The sequence below is a fragment of the Myotis brandtii genome, unplaced genomic scaffold (genome assembly GCF_000412655.1).
Source record: "Myotis brandtii unplaced genomic scaffold, ASM41265v1 scaffold433, whole genome shotgun sequence".
Lineage (NCBI taxonomy): Eukaryota > Metazoa > Chordata > Mammalia > Chiroptera > Vespertilionidae > Myotis > Myotis brandtii.
In genome coordinates, this window is record NW_005366559.1 from 718,795 (window position 1) to 725,746 (window position 6,952).

The window sequence follows — 6,952 nt, forward strand, 5'->3', positions numbered from 1 at the left end:
AGGAGACGCTGGGCTCCGGGGAGGGGGGGGGGCCTCCGCTCCTCCAGATAATCCCCTAACCCCGTCTCCCCACTTCCCCTCGGCTGCAGAGCTCTTGAAAGTCAATTCGAAGCTCACTGCAAACTCCTTTCCTCCCAGAGAGAAACCAAACAACACAAACAAAACAAAAGCCGTTGTTTGTCTCACGGACGCACTGGCTGTGACCGATCGGCAGCAGCGACGTGTCAAAATGCCAAAAACTGTGTCAGAAACAGCATTTACAGCAACTCGGGGGGACCGGCTGCCGTCCCGAATGCGTTTCCTCAGTTCTCTGTGTCCAACAGTGCGTCCCCTCCAGGGTCTTAATGAGCCTCAGAGAAGCACACACTTAATGAGCACGATGTGGGGGCGAGCGCGGCCCGACACCCCATGCCTGTCTGCACGCCGCTGCCCGTGGCCCTGCCTCCTCCTCCTCCATCGTCCCCTCCGTTTCCTCCCCCTCCGACGCCTTCTCCCAGGACCCTCGCCCTCCGACGGGCGTGCCTATCACCAGGAAGCTAATCAGCTAAGAAGAATGAATTCCCATTCATCCCCCTGTCGGCGCGGAGGAGAACATCACAGAACGTTTCCTGACACTTTGCAGATAACAGTCCGACGCGTGGCGGTCCCGCGCTGCCGGGGTTCTGTATGTTTAGTTTAATGAGCTTTGAGATGATATTCGAGCGTATCTGTGGGCAGGCTGCTGGCCCCACGATCTGGCTCGGAGAAGATAACATGACAATGTCCAAGGCTGTCCAGGCTCTGAAAGTGTCGGAGTCTCTTGCACAACTTGAACAGAAGAGATTTACTTCCATCAAATCAGGGCGAAGCCCTGGCCGGTGCTCAGTGGTTAGAGCGTCGGCTCTTGGACTGAAAGCTCAGGGGTTCGGTTCCGGTCCAGGGCACATACCTGGGTTGTAGGCTCGATCAGGCCCCAGTCGGGGCATGTTCGGGAGGCAACCAATCTATGTGTCTCTCTCACATCGATGTTTCTCTCTCTGTCTCTCCCCCTTCCCTTCCTCTCTCTCTAAAAAAAAAAAAAAAGGAAAAAATACCTTCAGGTGAGGATTAACAAAACAAAAAGGAAGGCAGTAGGGAAAGATGGATTCTCCTTAGCATGATGGGATATGTCTCTCTAACCCCCTCAACCCTCATTATATTTAATAGGAAAATACTATCCATTTTTTTCAGTAAAATGAGGAAAACAAAGATTCCATTATATCAACTACTATTTAACGTTAGTTTGGAAAGATGTATCTTTCGAAATATAGCCAATATAACAAAACAAGGAAAAAAAATGAGACATAAAAGCGAGAAAGAGGAAGTAAAATTATTATTAGAAATAGTCTCATCGTTTATCCAGAAAAGCCAACAGAATCCGTTGCAAAGCGATTATTAAACCGAGGACCCGTCACAGTCCGAGCAGCCGCAGCGTCCGCAGATGCAACGGCCGCCATGTTTGTGCACGGCCACCAGCTGTCTTTTCAAAGGGAAACACCCCACGTGCAATAGCGACAACAACAACCAAAGTCTCAGAACATCTAGGGAGAAACGGAGCAAGAAACGTGCGAAGTCCACGTAAAGTCCACGTCCCGTGCCCCCAGCCGAGGCCACAGCCACCAGGAGCTCGGACAGCCAGCGGGCCGCGCCCTCGAGCCCCGTGGCCACCAGACCTCGGGCCCCCCGAACCGAGAGCACATTTCGGCTCTTTTAAGCCACGCCGCTAGCTGTTCACATCCACCCTGGGGGTTTTTCTTCTCAACACGCCCCCCCAAAATAATGTCTCTCATTCATGTTTCTGTGTATAAACGTCTCTTCGTCTTAGAGAAGGTCTGAGTGAAGGGTTAACTGGAGAAGACGAGGCTTGAGCCTTACAAACATCTAACAAACGTCAGAGGGGAGCTCCTGTAAGCCTGAGCTTAGTGAAGACATCTTCCCCTCGACCAGCATCTTCCAGGAGCTTCTGACCACAACCCTGGCACAGCCCAGATAGGTGCTCAGCCGGAGCCGCCAGCGGCCCAGCCCCGATGCCAACGCCAGCCCAAGCCTGCGGCTCTCCTGGGCACATAAACGCCTGCTCCCTCCCCATTCGGTACCGACTCCGTTCTCAGCCTCAGTCCCCCGCACCCAGGTGCCTCGAATGAATATCATCTGATAACACTGAGCCTTAATTGGTTCTGTGTGACCCCGGCCCAACTCCGGACCTTCCACCGAGGACATGGTTAGTCCCAGTGGTCTGTGTCAGACACTGCCCTGTTTTCTGGGGACGCTGGGTTATTTTTTAAAAATGCACAGCTCACTCATTCTTTCCCCACCACCAAGTACGACAGTGCAGCACATGGCACGGCCCCGAGGCTGAGCGCCTGGATTTAACTCCGTCCGTGTCAGGAACAACCTGTTACCGTTGGAGTCTCTTCGGCCAGTGACCCTGCATCTTCCTGGAGCCCTGACCACTCAGCACCTGGATGTCCTAGTATTCTTTCCGCTGGAGAGTGACAAGGAGAGCACTGCCATTCGCCGACCGATCGTTCAATTCCATATTCCTCTCCCTTTTCCAGCTTCTCCGAGTTAAACATTACATTTCATTTCCGCTAAATCGGCCCTGTAACAAGCTGGGTCTCATTCCGTTACAGATTTGATGACTCCTCCATTGACGGAACATAAAACAGTGTCTGGCACATGCATTTCCACCGTTTAATTCTGCGCTCCCAGAAGGGAGCTCGCGGACCAAACGGGGAAGGAGACATGAATAAGTCATGCCAGGCGAGCAGAGCGACGGCGAGGACGCGCGAAGCCCTCGCGGTAAATGTCAAGTATGAAATTGTTTTATGTAATTGCAGGCCTGGCCGGCCCTGCTCCCCCCGGACGGCCTGGGATCGTGGAGATTGACACTGTCATGCGCTGCAGGCCAACAGGAGACCAGAGCGCTGGGCACCAGACGGCGGTGCCTCGCCCTGCGACGCAGAACTGCTTGCGCCATGGTCCCCCCAGAGCAGGCCCCCCAACTCTACTCACTGTGGACGGTGGGGGGTCATCCCAGAGCGAGGACGGGGTTGCGTCTCCATCACCAGAGCCGACCAGAGCCAGGACGCTGAGGCAAGAGCTGAGGAGTCACTCCTGATTCCTAACAGCTGCGTCCCTGCTGGGGCGGATGTAGGCAGGTGCGGGCAGGTGTGAGCAGGTGTGGGCAGGTGTGAGCAGGTGTGAGCAGGTGCGGGCAGATGTGAGCAGGTACGGGCAGGTGTGAGCAGGTGTGGGCAGGTGCGGGCAGGTGTGGGCAGGTGTGGGCAGGTGTGGGCAGAGCTCATGGACCCACTGGGATGTGGATCAAAGTGGTGCCCTCTCCTACCGGGCAGGGCGGGGCTACCCACCCTCCCAGGCCATCCTTTCTTTCTTTTTCTGTAAAAGAACATTTCTTGGGTGAATCACGGGGTAGAAAAAGTTAATTCCTAGAAGAAATGGGCTTAGGAAACAAGTTACGGAGGTAGAGGAAGGGCTGTTGGAGCTTGGGAGTGAGGACGCTAGTGGTGACATGCCTGGAGCAGGGAGGGGGAGGGGATGGGAAAAGCGAAAGGCATGGATGTGTTTCTGGGAGGAGGCACTGCCTGCTCCCCAGAGGGGAGCCCAGCCACCTCTCTGTCCTCGCTCCTCCTCAGGGTCCGGGAACCCCCGAGCCGCTGGGAAAAAGGCCTCAAGTAAACATCTTAGGTTTGGGGGGCGATGCCGTCTCCCGGGACGACTCGGCTCGACTGGAAGCGAATCGCAGTCACCAACACTGTGAGTGGCGCTGCCATCGACCGGCGGCCGTGGAGCACGAGTGGCCGGCGAGTCCGAGGGCGGCCGCTGACGTCAATGAATTCCATCAAGAGCCCTGGGCCTGGCCCCCAGCGTGTCTTCCAAACCTGCCCCCGGGGGGCCCGATGGGAGGTGTGGGGCTCCCCAGGGACTGTGTGGGTTAGACCGTCCCTCCCAGGGGCTCCCGATTGGCGGGCACAGGAGTCGGGGGTTGGCTGGGCCCTGGGCGTCCAGGCCCACAGAGCATCAGGCCAGCACGCGCTCCAGCCACCGACGGTGAGAGGGCGGGACACGAACTGTCCTTCACGCTTCCTCGGGGGGGGGTGGGGGGCGTGTCCACTCCCCTGGCAGCGCCCAGCAGGGCCCACGACCGCGTCTCCTTCAGGAGCAAAACGGGAAGACGGGAGGTGACCGACGCTGCCCCGGCGGGAGCTCGATGACCTCCACTCGCCCTGCGACGCTGAGTGTGGACGAGGCCCGTGTCGTCACAGCCCACGCTGAGCCCCTTCCCAGCCTCTGGGCGCCCCTCACCTTTCTCAGCTCCCCCCACCCCGTGGATTTGGGGGTGCACTGTCCTCTGACTCTCCCTCCGGACGTAAACTCTCAGGGCGAGCCTGTTGTCACTCGTCCTTCGGGCCGGCCCGGCTCCCCCTCATCCTCGGCCCCGGCTCCTGTTCGACTTCTTTCCGCTCGGCCCCAGCCATGTGTCAGCTGCACAGGATGTCAGCGCCGTCAGCACAAACCCAGACGTGCTGTTCGCATGGGGGGTGGGTCCAAGAGCACCATGTCAGCGCCATCATGATCGTGATTATTGTTCATATGTGTGATTTAAAGCCCTGGCCCGTGTGGCTCAGTGGATAGAGCGTGGGCCTGCAGACCAAAGGGTCCAGGGTTCGATTCCGGTCAAGGGCACATGCCTCAGTCGCAGGCTCCTCCCCGGCCCGGGCCCTGGTCAGGTGTGCGCAGCAGGCAGCCCAGCGAGGTTTCTCTCACATCGATGTTTCTCTGTCTTTCCCTCTCTTCCTGCCGGCTGGGCAGGGCCTGCCTCCTGCAGGTCAGGCGGCTGGGCCGCTGGGCTGGGTCCCCAGGGAGAGGAGGGTCCTGTCTGCAGACACGGGCGGGAAGGCACTGCTGGGGAGGGGGCTCCCCAAGGGGGGGAGGGCGGAGCCCTAAAAGCTCAGCTTATTACAGAGGAAACCAGGCCCCGTTAGAACTGCTCCTGACGCCAGGCTGGTGTTGCCTGGACGAGTGCTGAGAGCGAGGGGCCCTGAAATGCAGGGGTTTTTAAAGCCAATAACTTGTGGTGTTTTTAAAAGAAAAAATCAGCAAATGACCCTGATGAAACAGGCGCAGAACGGTTACACTTTCCTGCAGCCCTGCGGGCCTTTAAGGGATTCCTGTGAGCAGATCCCAGTTCTGGAGTGTGTGTGCGTGTGCGTGTGCGTGTGCGTGTGGATGTGGGGGGTAAATGTGTGTAGCATGTGGACGTGTGTGGTTGGTGTGGGCGCAGGGGCGGGCATGTGTCTGTGGGTGAGTGTGCAGTGGGCTGTGGGAAGGTGTGTGAGGTGTGTGTGCACGTGTGTGTGTGCGTGTGTGTGCGCGCACCTGTGCATGTGTGTATGTGCATGTGTGTGTGTGCGTGTGCCCCTCTGCGAGCACCTTCAGGTCCCTTGCCTTCTCGAAGGGGAAAAGCAGTCATTGTTTTGTTTTCATAGTTGATGGAGCCTTCACGCATTTTATGAGTTTAATTCCATGTAAAGAGGTGGCCCGTGAGCGGGCTGCTACCAGCTCCTTCCCGCGCAGCCACAATGCCATCTGTTCCTCTCAGGCGTGCAGACAGGACTGTGGGGAGAGGAGCTGTGAGTGCCACCTGGTGGGGAAGGCGGGGACTGAGGGGAGAGGAGCTGTGAGCGCCACCTGGTGGGGAAGGTGGAGACTGCGGGGAGAGGAGCTATGAGCGCCACCTGGTGGGAAACGCGGGGACTGCGGGGAGAGGAGCTATGAGCGCCACCTGGTGGGAAACGCGGGGACTGCGGGGAGAGGAGCTATGAGCGCCACCTGGTGGGAAACGCGGGGACTGCGGGGAGAGGAGCTATGAGCGCCACCTGGTGGGAAACGCGGGGACTGCGGGGAGAGGAGCTGTGAGCGCCACCTGGTGGGGAAGGCGGGGACTGCGGGCGGCACGCAGAGAGGAGAGCCTTCCACTGGCTGTGCCCACCAGCATCTGCTTGGTGTGGATCTGGTCTGTGGCTCGGGGTCTGCTGCCCACCCGCCTCCTGCCTCTCCCTCTTCCCCGAAGAGGAGGAAGCGGCGTCTCGCGAGGGCAGGGCGATGGGTTCAGCATCCGGGCTCCAGCTGGGCCCCTGAGCGCAAGGTCAGCTTCCTCCTGGCAGATCCAGCCACCGGGCCAGTCACCTCCTCGCCCTACCCTTTCGCTTCCTGGTCTGCGGACTGGGAACAACAGGGGCTCCGTTTCACCATGTTTCTGAGAGCAAGGTCATGAACCCTGTCTGCAGAGCAGCCCCCGACATCTTTCCGCACATTAGCCACGCAGAGCCCACCGAGCCTTCTCCGGGCAGCCCTGTCCGTGCTGGTCCAGACCAGCCACGGGCCCGCAGGGAGAGACCAGCCACGGCCCCGCAGGGAGGGACCAGCCACCGACCCGCAGGGAGGGACCAGCCACCGGCCGGCAGGGAGGGACCAGCCACCAGCCCACAGGGAGGGAGCCACGGGCCCACAGGGAATGTGGGAGAGGCCCATCACTGCTGGTGGGAAGGTGGCCAGCACAGCCACCGTGGAAGGCGGTCTGGTCTGGTGTTTCCTCAGAAAACTAAGAACAGAGCTACCATACGACCCAGCAGGCCCTCTCCTGGGTTTATCCCCAAAACCATTTATATGTGAAGATCTAGGCCCCCCTGTGTTCACGGCAGCGTTATTCACGGCGGCCAAGACACAGAAACAGCCACGAGTCCCGCAATAGAGGACGGGAAAGGAAGACGTCGTCTATGTGCACAAAGGAGCACCACTCAGCCACGAGAGAGGACGGAATAGCGCCATTGGCAGCCACAGGGATGGGCCTGAGAACAGGATGCTGAGGAGGTAAGACCGTCAGAAAAGGCTCAGAATCCTATGATTTCAC